The sequence below is a fragment of the Mus pahari genome, chromosome 11, assembly GCF_900095145.1.
Source record: "Mus pahari chromosome 11, PAHARI_EIJ_v1.1, whole genome shotgun sequence".
NCBI classification, from domain to species: Eukaryota; Metazoa; Chordata; class Mammalia; order Rodentia; family Muridae; genus Mus; species Mus pahari.
In genome coordinates, this window is record NC_034600.1 from 4548776 (window position 1) to 4562704 (window position 13929).

Consider the following 13929-nt stretch of genomic DNA (forward strand, 5'->3'; position numbering starts at 1 on the left):
AAAGCCACAATTTATTTGAGGGGAAAAAAATCAAGATTTTATTTCAATTCAAAGACTGTTTCTTTATTTTTGAAATTATAATTTAAACATTTCTCCCTTCCCTTTCCTGAGTCTAAACCCTAGCATATACCTACCCCTCCATGTTCTTCAAATCGATGGCCTCTTTTTCACTAATTGATATTGCATGAATGTATTTTTATTTACATATATGTTTCTTTTGTTATGTATAATGTCACATAATGTTATGTGCCCATGCTTTTAGGGACGATTGGCACTGAACAACCAATCAATGTACTCCTCCTTGGAGAGAACCGCCCCTCCCTTGCCGAGCTTTTTTTCAGTCCTCTATAGCATCCAAAAACATTTTAAGAAAAGACAGCATCTAAGAGGAACATAGTTTTAGCTTCTGTGGATGTCAAAGGCATAATACTATCAACCATGAAGGAGCTCTTCAAAACCACAGAATGAGAAAAAAAACAAAAACAAAAACAGTAAAACAGCAAAGACGTTGTCTTAGGATTTCTATTGTTGGGATGAAATATTGTGACCAAAAAAATAAATAAATAAATAAATAAATAAATAAATAAACAAAACAAAACAAAACAAAAACCCCAGCAAGTTGGAGAGGAAAGGTTTATTTGGCTTACAAGTCCACAGCATTGTCATCACTGAAGGAAGTCAGGACAGGAACTCAAACCTACAGACAGGATCTGATACAGAGGCCATGGAGGAATGCTGCTTACTGGATTACTCATTATGACTTGCTCAGACTGCTGGCTTACAGGAATGGCACCACCCACAAGGGGCTAGGCCCTCCCCCATCAATCACTATTTTTAAAAATGCCTTACAACTGGACCTTATGGAGGCATTTTCTCAATGAGTTTCCCTCCTTTCAGATGACTCTAGATTGTGTCAAGTTGACATAAAACTAGCAAGTACAGGTACCAAGGAGTTAAATCTTTAGAATGGAAAGAAGACCAATGTAAAATATCCCAAGTAACAAATGTAATAAGAAAAGCAAGGACTGGGGAGGTGGTTCCATTGTCAAGAGCATCTGGTGTACTTCCAGCGGACCCACACTGGGTAGTTCCATACTGCCTGCAATTCCAGCTCCAGGAGAATCCAGGGACTTTATCTGGCTTCTACAAGCACCTACACTCATGTGGTGTACACATAAACACACACACACACACACATACACATCTGCACCCAGAGACAGAAATACACGCAGAGACACACACACACACTGAAGCAGATACACACCCATACAGAGGCACACAAACACATATACACAGGCACACATACATATACACACAGAGATACATGACACACACACAGACAAAAATACATATCACATGCACACACAAAGACACACTCACATATACGCGGAGACACATGGATAGACAAGCACATACATGGACAAACTCAAATATACTCAGAGACACTCATACACACACAGAGACACACTGACATATATACACAAATATATGCATACACATATACAAAAACAAGAATAAAAATTTATCTAAAAATGTAGTTAGAATAAAACCAGAATATTCCCCATCTACCATCAGATAAGTGTGGCTGGAAACAGCTGCTTTTGGCAAGAGTTTTATAGATTCTGTCATGCAAATATGAATTCTTCAGTGAGTATTTAAATATTAATTCATCATTTCAGCAAAAGCATAAGCAGCCTGTTTTGTTAATGGAGATGAAATTTACATACCATGTGAAGCCCAACCACTGCATTTAATTTTTTTATATGTTGTGAATCATGTCAATCCTTTTCTTATAAAAATCCCGCCCTCTTTCCTACCTCTGCCCCTCAGTCCCAGGTGACCTCCATAACCATGGACACTGCCTGCCTGAAAGTCTGCTGTGAAGAAAGACTGCACAGGAAGGAAGTCAGATTCCACATCGGTATGTCTGCCACTAACTCACTGCTTCGGGATTGATCCCTGCCACGTGTCATTTACACATTTTAAAACCTGCATGTCTGAATAGACCCCGATTTAGTGGTCCATTCACTTGTTGGATATCAGTCTGTGGCTATTATGTGATTACCACAACCATGGGTCAGAAGGTATCTTTGGTATGTGTATGGTGGTGTGGATGATTGGTTAGAAATTGCCCATATTGGTGACAGTTCACAGTTACATGCAGAGCCAGTGTTCTGCTTTGCAGCTACCCAGGACACCCGACTGTCTCTGTGTTCCATTCTTATCCACATTTGGTATTCTGTGTTTTAAATTTAACCATTCTAGTGGGCATGTCCCTGGGTTTATCAACAGGGTTCAAACTGATGCTCCTTTATGACTAGTGATGTTAAACGTTTTCAAAATACTTACTAACAATTTTTATATCTTCTTTGAGGAATGTTTAAGAGCTGAAAATTTTAAGTTGATTTATCTTAATAAAGGCATTTGCCAATATAAATATATCACTAAAGAATAAAATGCAATATTAATTAATAATGACATATAGTTTATACGAAGATTGCCTGTGGCTTGCTTTTTTCAACCTTAAAATATATATTTATTCTCTCTCTCTCTCTCTCTCTCTCTCTCTCTCTCTCTCTCTCTCTCTNTNTNTGTGTGTGTGTGTGTGTGTGTGTGTGTGTGTGTGTGTGTGCGTGTGTGTGTGCATGCGGGCGCGTGTGCCTGCCTGCCTGCCTGCCTGTATGTGGTGGGTATGTGCACATGAATGTAGGTGCCTATAGAGGACACAAAAAGGCATCAGATCCCCTGTGGCTGGAGATGAACCACCAGCGTGGATAGGAGGATGGTGAGAACTGAACTCAAGTCTTCTTCAAGAGCAGTATGAATTCTTAACCACTGAGCCAGCTCTCCAGTCCTCATTTTATTATATTTTCCACCCAAAGTTATTTTCTAACCAGTATATGCCTTTTTCTATTATAAGCAGTTTTGCTTGGGTCCTAAGGAAACCTGGAATTTGTGACATTTTATCCTTTTTTTTTTTTTTTTCCAAAATGTTTTGTGTTTCGTTCCATGAGTTTCAAAATGACTCTGTTACCTTTGTGAGGTAAGAGGCATTGCTAATTTTCTCCTTTCCCTGCATATGGACTTGTTCTATCAGAACTTTTCTTTCAGAGTTAACAGGCAAGATCTGTGTGAGCCTCTCCTGAGTACTCCATTGGCTCTGTCAGTTTCTGTGTCTCCTTTCTACATGGCACCAGAAAGAGCTAATTTTATGACCTCACAGCAAGGAAAGAAATGATGTCATCAGTCCTTCTCAACTTTGTTGACACTGTAAAGACAGTTCCTGGGATGTTAACTGAGACTTCACTGGCTCCCATTCCAATCTAACCAGTGAGCAGCTCAGCAGAGCTGCACTTCTAGCCACAGCTGTGGTGACTCCTGTTACATTGTAACTCCTTCACTGGCTTTCCATGTTGTCCTCTGTGTTTTGTCTGACTTCATTTTATCCATGCTATTTTAATATTTTGATAATCCTATGAGTAACATTTTAAATTTTAAATATACTCAGTGTTTCTTGTTATAATTCAGAAACAGTGGGTTTTTAAAACAAGGACTTTTATACTAGTTAATTTTGTTGCTGCGATAAAAATTATCATGACCAAAAGCAACTTATGGAAGAAAATGTTTATTTTGGCTTCCAGTTCCAGAGGGATAAAAGTCCATAATGGTGAAATGGCATGCCAGCAGGCAGTCAAAGCAGACCGCTGAGAGACCACATTTCAATCCGCACATACTAAAAGCAGAGTAAACTACAAGTGAGGCAAGGTTATAAACTCTCAAAATCCACACCCCTCCGGTGACATACTTCCTCCATCAAGGTGCCAATACCTCCCCAGACAGTGCTACCCCATGGGGACCAACTGTTCAGACATATGAGCCGGTGGGGGATATTATTCATTTAAACCACTACAAGGTTTGATCCTGTAACTATGTTGAAGTCTAGTGGGAAGTTAACATTTTGAAGACTGCTTGGGATTTTTGTAGACACTTTGTAAGTATCTCACTTGTCTGTCTATCCTAGGACCACCTTCTCAAACTGAGGTGCATGAGTAGAAGGGGGTACGCCTATCTTGCTCCCCAGCTACACTGCAGGTTTTATCTTGCCTGCAGTCTCCTGGATAGCCTTGACTAAGAAATTGCTTTTGTTTGTTTGTTGTTTGTTTGTTTGTTTGTTCTGCAGTTCTGGGGTTGGAATTACAGTGTTGATAAGCAAGCACTTATCAGACTATCACAGAGCTAGAACCCCAACTCCAAGAAGTTGAAAATGTTCAAATGGTCACATGTGTTTTGTTTTGTTTTGTTTTGTTTTCTGCTAATATGGCAAGTTCCTACAGAGAACTTATCTCTCTGTGTTGTGCTGTCCATCGACACTGAGCTTCGTTTATGAACACGTTTGAAGATTCATCTTGTCCACTGATGCACTGCTGAGCTTCACCCATGAACATGCTTGAGGATTTGGGTTCTATGCTCAGGAAAGACACTGGTCTGTAAAATGGTCACATCCAGTGAAGGAAGCCTCAATAATGCAACTTCAGTTCCACATTTGAAAATCAATTAGTGAAACACATATTAGTAGATTTTAATGGATTTTTTTTTCATTATATGTGGAAAAGTCAGGTCCAGAAAGTACAACTACTATTCACAAAAACCCTGTCTGGCTTAAACATACTGGGGAATTTCTTCAGCCCTACCAAAGAAAGACTCAGCCGAGAGGGCTGCTCATGCTGCTTTCAGTGCTAAGAGACTCACCTCACGGGACAGGGAAGAGGGAAGGTTCCCTCCACACTGTCCACCAAATTCTAGGGCCTAAGCACACGAGACCATCAGTGGAAATGAATGTTGGACACAGACACAGTTGGGATTTAATAGATCCATAAAGAATGAAATCTTGACATTCGCAGGAAAGTAGATGGGACTGGACATTAAGCCATCATGTTAAGTAAAATAAGCTATACTCAGAAAAAAATCTAAAAAGACATGAGTGTGGAAAGGAAACATCCCAAGCATAGGAGGGGTCAGGAAGGAAGGGCTGGAGGTCAATGATGGGCACGGGGGGAGGGGGGAGCCAACATGCTCGAAGTACCTTATATGCAGTATGAACATGTCATAATGAAGCTCACTGTGTCATACAATTAATATGTTATAACTAATGAAAAGGAAAGCAAGAAAATAAGAACAAGAAAGAGAAATTATTGTGGACAAACAACATAATAGTTTAGAGAGTTTTTTTTTCTATTAACAGGTAATGTAATAAACTGTCAGACTCTGGTAAGGTTGCAAAATATAAAGTCAGCATACAAAACTCAGAATTCACCAGGTATAGTGGTGCATACCATTAATGCCAGCACTCAGGACATAGAGAAAAGCACTGTGTTTGAGGCCAGCCTGGTATACAAAGTGAATCCAGGATAACCAGGACTCTGTATTACAAGGAAATTATGTCTAGAGAAACAACAAGAAACAAAAAAACAAACAAAATAGCAAAAACAAAAAAACTCCCTCACTTTTATGATTTTAAAAATTATATTTCAATAGCAAATAAATGAATAAAATGTTGAGGAATAATGTTAATGAATATGGTCAAAGTTTGTACACCAAAGCCATATAGCAATCTCAAGAAAACAATTTTAAAATCTGACTAAAAGGAAAGATTTGTAGTATTTACAAATTGAATGAGTCAATATGCTTTTAAGAAAGCAATCTCCACAAATTGATCTCTCTTGTCAATTAAATTCAACTCAAACATCAGCAGGCACTTTGTAGAAGTTTCAAAGCTAACTCAGAATTTACATGCAATGAGAAGGATGTGGCATTTCCAAGTACAACTTTATGAAAGTGGAAGGAACTGGTGTTGTGCCTAGGTGGAGAGCACATAGCTGGGACTGACATAGTTACTGACAAACTGAAACACAACAGATCTACATGTGAGAGTGAGGTTCTCAACTAGACACATAATTGTAAAATGGAGCATACACACACACATGCACACACACACACACACACACACACACACGCCCATGTACACTCAGAGAAAGATACACAACATCATCACCTAAGTACACGATACATGTGTGTGTGTGTGTGTGTGTGTGTGTNTATATATATATATATATATATATATATATATATATATATATATATACTCATGCCCACATGCACATGCATATGCCCATATACAAACACATGTGGCCATATGCATGTACATATGTGCCCATACGTATGCACTCATACACATAGCACACATACACATAGCCACCACTTAATCGCAATATACACATACAAATATGCACAAAGAAATGAACAAACATATATATATGTACATATATACACATACACACATATATGTTCATGTATGAACATATATATGCATGTGCATGCATGTATGACCATGTGTGTGTGATCATATGTGCATGCACACACATATATATGCAGACATAGCAAAAAGAAAAGATTTTACTTCAAAATTTGAAATCTTGTTTATAAAGAAGTTCCACAATTAAAATATAAGTATTTGGAGGCCCAACTCAGTAAGTCAGACTAGGAGGAAATGATTGTGGACTGTGTATCTATTAAAGGATATGACCATAGTATATCAAAACTCTTGTGAGGGATTAGTTAGAAGGATATAACCAAAAGAGTAGGAAGTTGGCAAATGAGAAGACCAGCAATATCTGACATCCAGAAAATAAGAACATCTGTATTCACGCATTCATTTACTAGCTGCTCTGGGAGTTGAGTCTAAGACCTTCCAGGAGACAGCCAAGATTTCCACCACCAATCTATATCTCTAATCCTTGAAAACAAATGTCCTGCCACAATTATATTCTGGTTTGTTTCAGAGTCTGCCCCTGGGATTTTAACATTCAAGGTGCCTTAAATTCACAGATATCTGTCTGCCTCTGCACCCTGAGTGCTAAGACTAAAGGTACGAGTCAAATTGATATATTCCACACATGGAGGTCAATGACAGTAAACAGAGATCTGGGGGCAGGGGTTAGTACAGTAGAATGGAACCCAGGGCTCTGTCTACACAGGAACAAATGCATACAAAACTTTCCCAAAGCTGAAGGTGATTGTGCACACCTATAATCCCAGGACTGGGAAAGTGAGCACAGGGGTCCAATAAGGACTTCAAGGTCATCCTTGGCTACATAGTGAGTGAAAGACCCACCAGTCTGAGATACCTTATAATCTATCTCAAAAAACAACAAAAACAAAGCAAAACAAACAACCAGAAATTACACAAAATACTTACAATGCTGTCATAAGAAGCAGTGAGAGCAGAGGGCTATGTCAATCGCCTTTTCACACTTTATTTTAAAATAATTTTTTAAAAATTAAGTTAGGAAAGCTAAGAAACAGTCTTCCTCAAGGAATACATCAGTTTGTTATCCAGTGCCAAATGGTCAGTCCCAAAAACATGCATACAAGTAACATTATACAGACTGGTCAGGTTGTATTTATGTACTTAGGAGATAGATAGATAGATAGATAGATAGATAGATAGATAGATAGATAGATAGATAGATAGAAAGAAAGATAGATAGATAGATAGATAGATAGATAGATAGATAGATAGATAGATAGATATGTAACAACAATTAAATGAAAAGGGCAGCCTGAATTTAAAAGAGAGGAAGAAGGGGTATGTGGGAGGGGTTGGAAGAAGGAAAGAAGAAAAATGATGTAATTATTTTATAAACTTAAATAAATATTTTTTAAAAAAAAAAAGAGAAAGAAAAATGTTGGCATAGGGTCTGGAGAGATGGACCAACAGTTAAGAACACTTGTTCTTTCAAAAAACCCAAGTTCCATCTTCAGCACCTACATAATGACTCATGACCAACTGTGACTTCAGATCTAGGGAATCTATGTCCTTCTCTTGACCTCCTCTGACACTGCACACGTGTGACACATATACATACCTGAAAAGAAAACACACACACATAAATAATGAAATTAGGTAAGTATTTAAATAAGGCATTTATAACCTGCTTCCATTATGATCCTTTTTAACTAAAAAATATCAAAGTTCAATTTGCTTTTATTTAACTTTCTTTTTTATCAAAGTGTCAATATTCATTCATTCAGCTGCTGTGATATCTGCCCTTTCAGGGACATCTGCAGGTAATCTGAGATAGAAAATGAAACCATATGTACACTTCACTCAAGGAATACAAAGTCTGGGGATGACTGCTAACTCACAAATGTATTTTTAAAATGATATGCTAATACAGGTATGGTGATCTATGTCTTCAATCCCAGCAGAGGCAGGTAGATCTTTATGAGTTTAAAGCCAGCCTGATCTACACAGTGAAATCCAAGACAGCCAGCATACATAGAGACACTGTGTTTCAAAAACAAACAAACAAAATGCTACTTTAAATAGTCTTATCTATTGGGTCCTGCATTGGCTGCTTGTGGCAGTGAAAAAAATCACCTGACAAAACCAATTTAAGGAAAGAAAGATTTATTTGGGCTTACAGTACAAGGGGAAGCAGTTATGTCATGGAGAGGGGAAGGGCTTGGCAGCAAGAGGTGCAACAGGTCACATTGTATACTCAGTAAAGTAAGACTGAAGAGGAAGTGGAACCAGGCTACAAAATGCCAAGACCCAGCCCAAGTGACCCACTTCCATAGACTCAACCTCTTACTGTTTCCACAGCCACCCAATGTTGTCCACAGCAACACCATCTGGGACCAAGAATTTAAACAATGAGCCTGTGATGACAGGCAAAGCACAGGGGGCCTTAAAACGTAGCTTCCCAGGCTTTACTGAAGGCAGCAGCCAGTAAAAGAAGCCCTGCTGTGGACAGACAGTTGTGGCAACCCAAGGCTTCCTTCAGGCTTTATCAGGTTTGAACCACAGAACAAAGCGAAGCCTTGGAAAGGAATTGCTCTCCTCTCTGCCTCTGCAGCAGGTTATATGGAAAGACCATAGCAAAGGACTTCTCTCGAAGTGCAAGGGCTTTATGGGGACTTAGGTTTGCAAATACCCTATTCCTCTGGCTGCAGTCAGGACAAGTGAACAGAGCCTACAGCCATTGTTTCTAGAAAAGCTCTCTGTGTTCCAGTCTTGGAGAGAGAGGTAGCCTGGGGATGTCTGCAGTAGGAGAATAACCCTCTCCTTTCTGCTTCTGCCTCTCTTTCCCTGCCTTGCTTCTTGCTCCCTCCGCAGGTTCTTCTTCCATTTTCCTATATCCTGATGTCCCCGCTCTAATTGTTATTTGAAATATCTAATGTACATTCACTGTTCACCCGTGATGCTGTAGCTAGTATCCCATACAGAGCAGAAGCAAGGCCCTTCCCACAGAAATGTGCATGTGTCCTGCCTGCATTTAGACCTCTTCTTGCAGAATCTATGGCCTGTAGAATTCCTGTATATACAGTTCTGATCAGAGCAGGGCCACATCTCACACTTCATGTAAGGAAAACACCCTGCTCAGGTTCCTCCCATGCCTCAAACAACCCCGTCCAACACAGAGATGTCATTTGTTTTAAAGGTTAAACTGAAAAGTCAATACATCTGAATTTATTATAAAGAGAGATACAGAATTAAAATGTTTAAGAAAGAGGTTTTTTTTTTTTTTTAAGTCAAACATCCCCTCCCCCAAGAAGCACATTATACTTCCACACCTAGGGTGCTCCTTAGTAAGGCTAGTGCCTAATTGTAAACATTTTAGAAACATAAAATAGCTCACACAAAGGCAAAGTGCAGAGCAATATATCCTCATGCAGCAGCCCCTTCCCGGCTAAGAGTTGTTAGGGTCCTTCAATGTTTACTTACCCACTCTATCTTTTGGGACACACCCCTACTGACAGAGATGAGTCCTGCACAGGTATCTCATGCCTGAAGTAGGATACAAAAGGTCCTCCAAGGTCCCCTTGCTCTAGCTGGAAGCACAAAAGACTAGCACTCATTTTTAAACTCCATCTTCATCACTGTCCCTCTCTGTCCTCTTCCCCCATTCTCTGGTCTCCTGCTGACCTGAGTGACTTCTCCAGGGGCAACAATTTGTGCTGTCCCTTGGGAGGTCTCAGGTCTGCTACTCTGTGCCACAGTCTTCCCAGCACCCATGTGGCATTTCCTATGTAGTATGCAGTGATGTGTGTGGACAGCAGCTCTTACCTCTAGCTTTTTCAGGTGTCACTAGATGCCCCTCCAAATTCTTTGAAGCAATTTGAGCTGTCACAGTCCAGATGGTTAGGGTACCTTCTGCCTTGGGTCTTGCTTGGAGCTCTGAGGTAGAGGCATGAAGTGCATCTCTTTGTCTGGAGTCCTTCCCTTGCACAGTGGATCCAGTCATTTTCAAGTATTTCTAGGTGTGGAGGTGAGCACATTTTCTCCTAGTGTTACTCCAGAATTCGTGACTCTGCGTCCTTGCCCTCCCTCTACCAGCACTAACATTCTTCTCCCAGTGCGGTTTGTTTTTAATTCAGATTTGTCCATTTAAAAAAAAATCTGCATTCCCTGCCTTGATTTCTCTTTTTCTCCCCCTTCCCACATTCCTCCTTTTTCTTAAAAAATATAACATTCCTTACAGTATGATCCCGGGTATGTAAGAGCACTCTGAGAGTGAGAAAACAGTGTGTTCATGGTTACCTGCCGCCTAGACAATGTCCTGGAGAGTTGTTTGTACATACCAGTGAGAAATGGCAGGTGGAAATTGAGCCCTGTCCCAGCAGACCTGCTTTCTTGGAGAAAGACTTAGAGAAGCTCAGTTTTCTTGCCCCGCTTTCCTTCCAGCAAAGACTCCTCCCAGACTCAGGCAGGTTTTCATGTGTTCATGGGGCCAAGCTTGAAAGGCAGGCTCTGATGACTGCAAACCTGACCGCAGAGCCCAGAACCGCTACCGAGAGTTCAGGAAGACTAAGCAAGCCTGAGCTCAGCTCCTGTACGTCCGGAGCTGTATCTGCAGTGCGGGGGCCCAGGGGAGCCGGCTGTGAAGTTGCTTAGCTGCTCTCAGCCAGGCCTGAAATGGGTTCCCTTTTAACTCCCTCACTGGTTCTGGGACCAGAATCTAGCACAGTCCCGGGGAAGGCAATGTCCCTAGTCCAGTCTTTGCCGGGCTCTCAGACTGCGCGCGCTGCGCTCCCTCCTGGCGGCGCCTCAGACTCCCGGATCTGGCCAGCGCGGTCACCTCCTGGCGGGGCGCAAAATCCTGGACCGGGTCTCGTGGACGCCTTTCCCAGGACACGGGTGGACCGCGGGGGGCAGGATCGCAGTTGGGAGATGACAGACAAGAGGGGAGAAAAGGAGCGACAGAAGTACGACACCAGCAGATAAGCGTGAGATCAGCGACCAAATGGCCAGATGTGGAGAATTGTCCCGACTTGTGCGAGAGAGAAACTTCAGGAAGCCTGTCTAAAGCGGGGCTTCTACCGGGGAATGCGAACTCATACTTCCCACTAAAGAAAACCCCAAAAAGAGAGATTAGTTAGCCGAGTTGAGGGCTGACCAGTACCTGAAGCGAGGGGGCGAGGATAGTTAAAAGAGAAAGCACTGGTTAGTGGAATTCTCGATCTTCGAGAGGGAAACAAGAAAAAATGTGCGTCGTCCCCCCACCCACCCACCCCCAAGCTCAGGACGAAAAGCAGATCTGGGCTCCACAGGGGCAGCCACGTCCTGTGCTGGCCAAAAAGGCCAGGCCTCTCAGGCAGGTTTGAGAACCCCAGGTGGGGCCCCAGACTTCTCTTTCCAGGAAGCAGGCATCAAAGAGCCCCTCACCTTGGGGGGGACTGTCCTGCGTGCGCGCTTTCCAGGAAAGCGCTTCACCTTTAGAAACTAGAAATACCGATGCAGCCCTAATATATTGTAAGCCCGAGGGAGACTTCCTTTGCATGTGGAATTAAAGTTGGTGCACTGAAAATCTTTAAAACCAAACAAAAACGAAACTGAAAGAATAAAGAAGCAGATTGACTTCATCTCTCCTCTCTGTCTTGATGGCCAATGACATGCACATGCCAGAAAGTCCTGGCTGCTAATAGAATAGAATACGACTTGATACATCGAAACTTACTTACATTTTAAATTTTCCTTCATTAAAGTCAACCCACTTTAAAAGTGAATGTTTCATTTTATTTAAGATTTAAAAAAAAATCTGCACGCACCTAAATGGCAGTTAATTTTTGGGCCCCAAACTTAAACTATGGAGGACATATTTGAAACAGAATAGTCATGAGAGCTCTAGTTTTATTGAAATGCACTGGTATTATTGCTTTCCTTCTTTCCCGAATAAAACAGGCGTGGAAAGAGGCAGATCTGGTCCCTGGCGGGGCGTCAGCCACGCGTCGGTGGCGTGGTGGCAGCGCCAGGTTTCCGCAGCTGGGCCTAAGCCGGCAGGCGCGGGCCACAGCGCCCCCTCGCCGCCCGCTGCGCGACTTTAACCCTTGTCGCTTCCTGAAAACCACGGGACAGGACAGTATCAGGCCAGCGCCTGGGCCTTCAAAACCAGTTTAGTACCCAGAAAGATCTTCCATTCCTAGCCTTAATATTTGGTCCGCAAGTAGCCTCCACGGAAAACGAGGGCAACTTGAAAGAGTCGCTAGCCAGGGCCAACTCTAAATATTTCCGCCTCTGTTTGTGTGAGGAACTTAGTAGCATGGTTTGTTTTTAACTCCACTTCGTACTTGAGGGAGGGTACACAGCAAGTAACCACAGCCTGGGTAACCGCCACAAGAGACTACTCCTAAGCAGTCACCTGATTTCACTACGCGTCTTATATTGTTTACCCCATGTACGTAGCTGGAGAAAGAGGAGCCAAGCACCTCGATTCCTAAGAGACTGGTACCTCTGAACTCTCTTCCTACCCTGAAGCACAGCATCCAGGCGAAGCTGAAAACCAAGAGCAGTTTGGGGTAACCCTGTCACCCCAGTAGCAGTGATGATTGCCTGCTCAGGCTCTATACTTGGAAAGTAAATTTTCCTCATTGATTTTGTTGTTGTTGTTGGTGGTGGTGGTGGTGGTGTGGTTTTTGTTTTGTTTTGTTTTGTTTTGTTTTGTTTTAAGATTAATGCAACTTTAACCTAAGAGTAGAAAAAATAGTTTTTTCCAGAGTTTGGGAGCATTCAAGTAAACCAGAATTTTAATGCCCCAATAACAATGGGAACTCACGAGCTAATGTCCCTGTATAGGCATTTTAATTTGCCACAGTCACTACCAATAAAATCGGCATGTAGTCAGATTCGACTGTTTAATTACACAAGGTAGGCTGTTTTTATTAGTAACAGACAGACAGCAGTAAGGACATTTTAGATTTTGGTGAAAGATAATTCCTGTAGGAAATGGGGGGGGGGTCTTGGTCTTGATAGGTTGTACTGAACAATAATAGGGTCTGTGGGCAGGAGGAGGCCCTCCAAAGTCAAGTACATTTGTCTGGTTATGTAATTAATGTCTGAATCAGCTGCATATAGGCACAAGGACCTGCTCCATTCTACTGATATAGAGAGATGTGTGTATACACACATGTATATACACATGTACATATTTATATATACATATACACATATGTATATATATGTATATATGTATACACACACATACAAGCACACTGCTTTCTCCTCCATACCTGGCATAGGTCAGAAGGAAAAGGTAGGGTAAACTCCATTGAAATTGAAACCAGGACAGGAAACTAATCTTAAAAAAAGATTATGATCTGGACAGTCATTCCCCAGGTAAAAATTAGATACTTCGTATAAAATACTGAAACCAACCTAATTGGAAGCTAAGAGACTCAATCTGACTTGTGGTTGTTTCCAGTACAGGACATCTCACCTAGGGCCTCTTTCCCTCTTTCCCCGCGAAAACAAAAATGTCTGAATAAACTGATTTGGCTCCACCCAGTTGCCCTGTTCTGGGGTGCTAGGGTGGTGACCTCTCCTCTTCCCTTCCCTTCCCTTCCCTTCCCTTCCCTTCCCTTCCCTTCCCT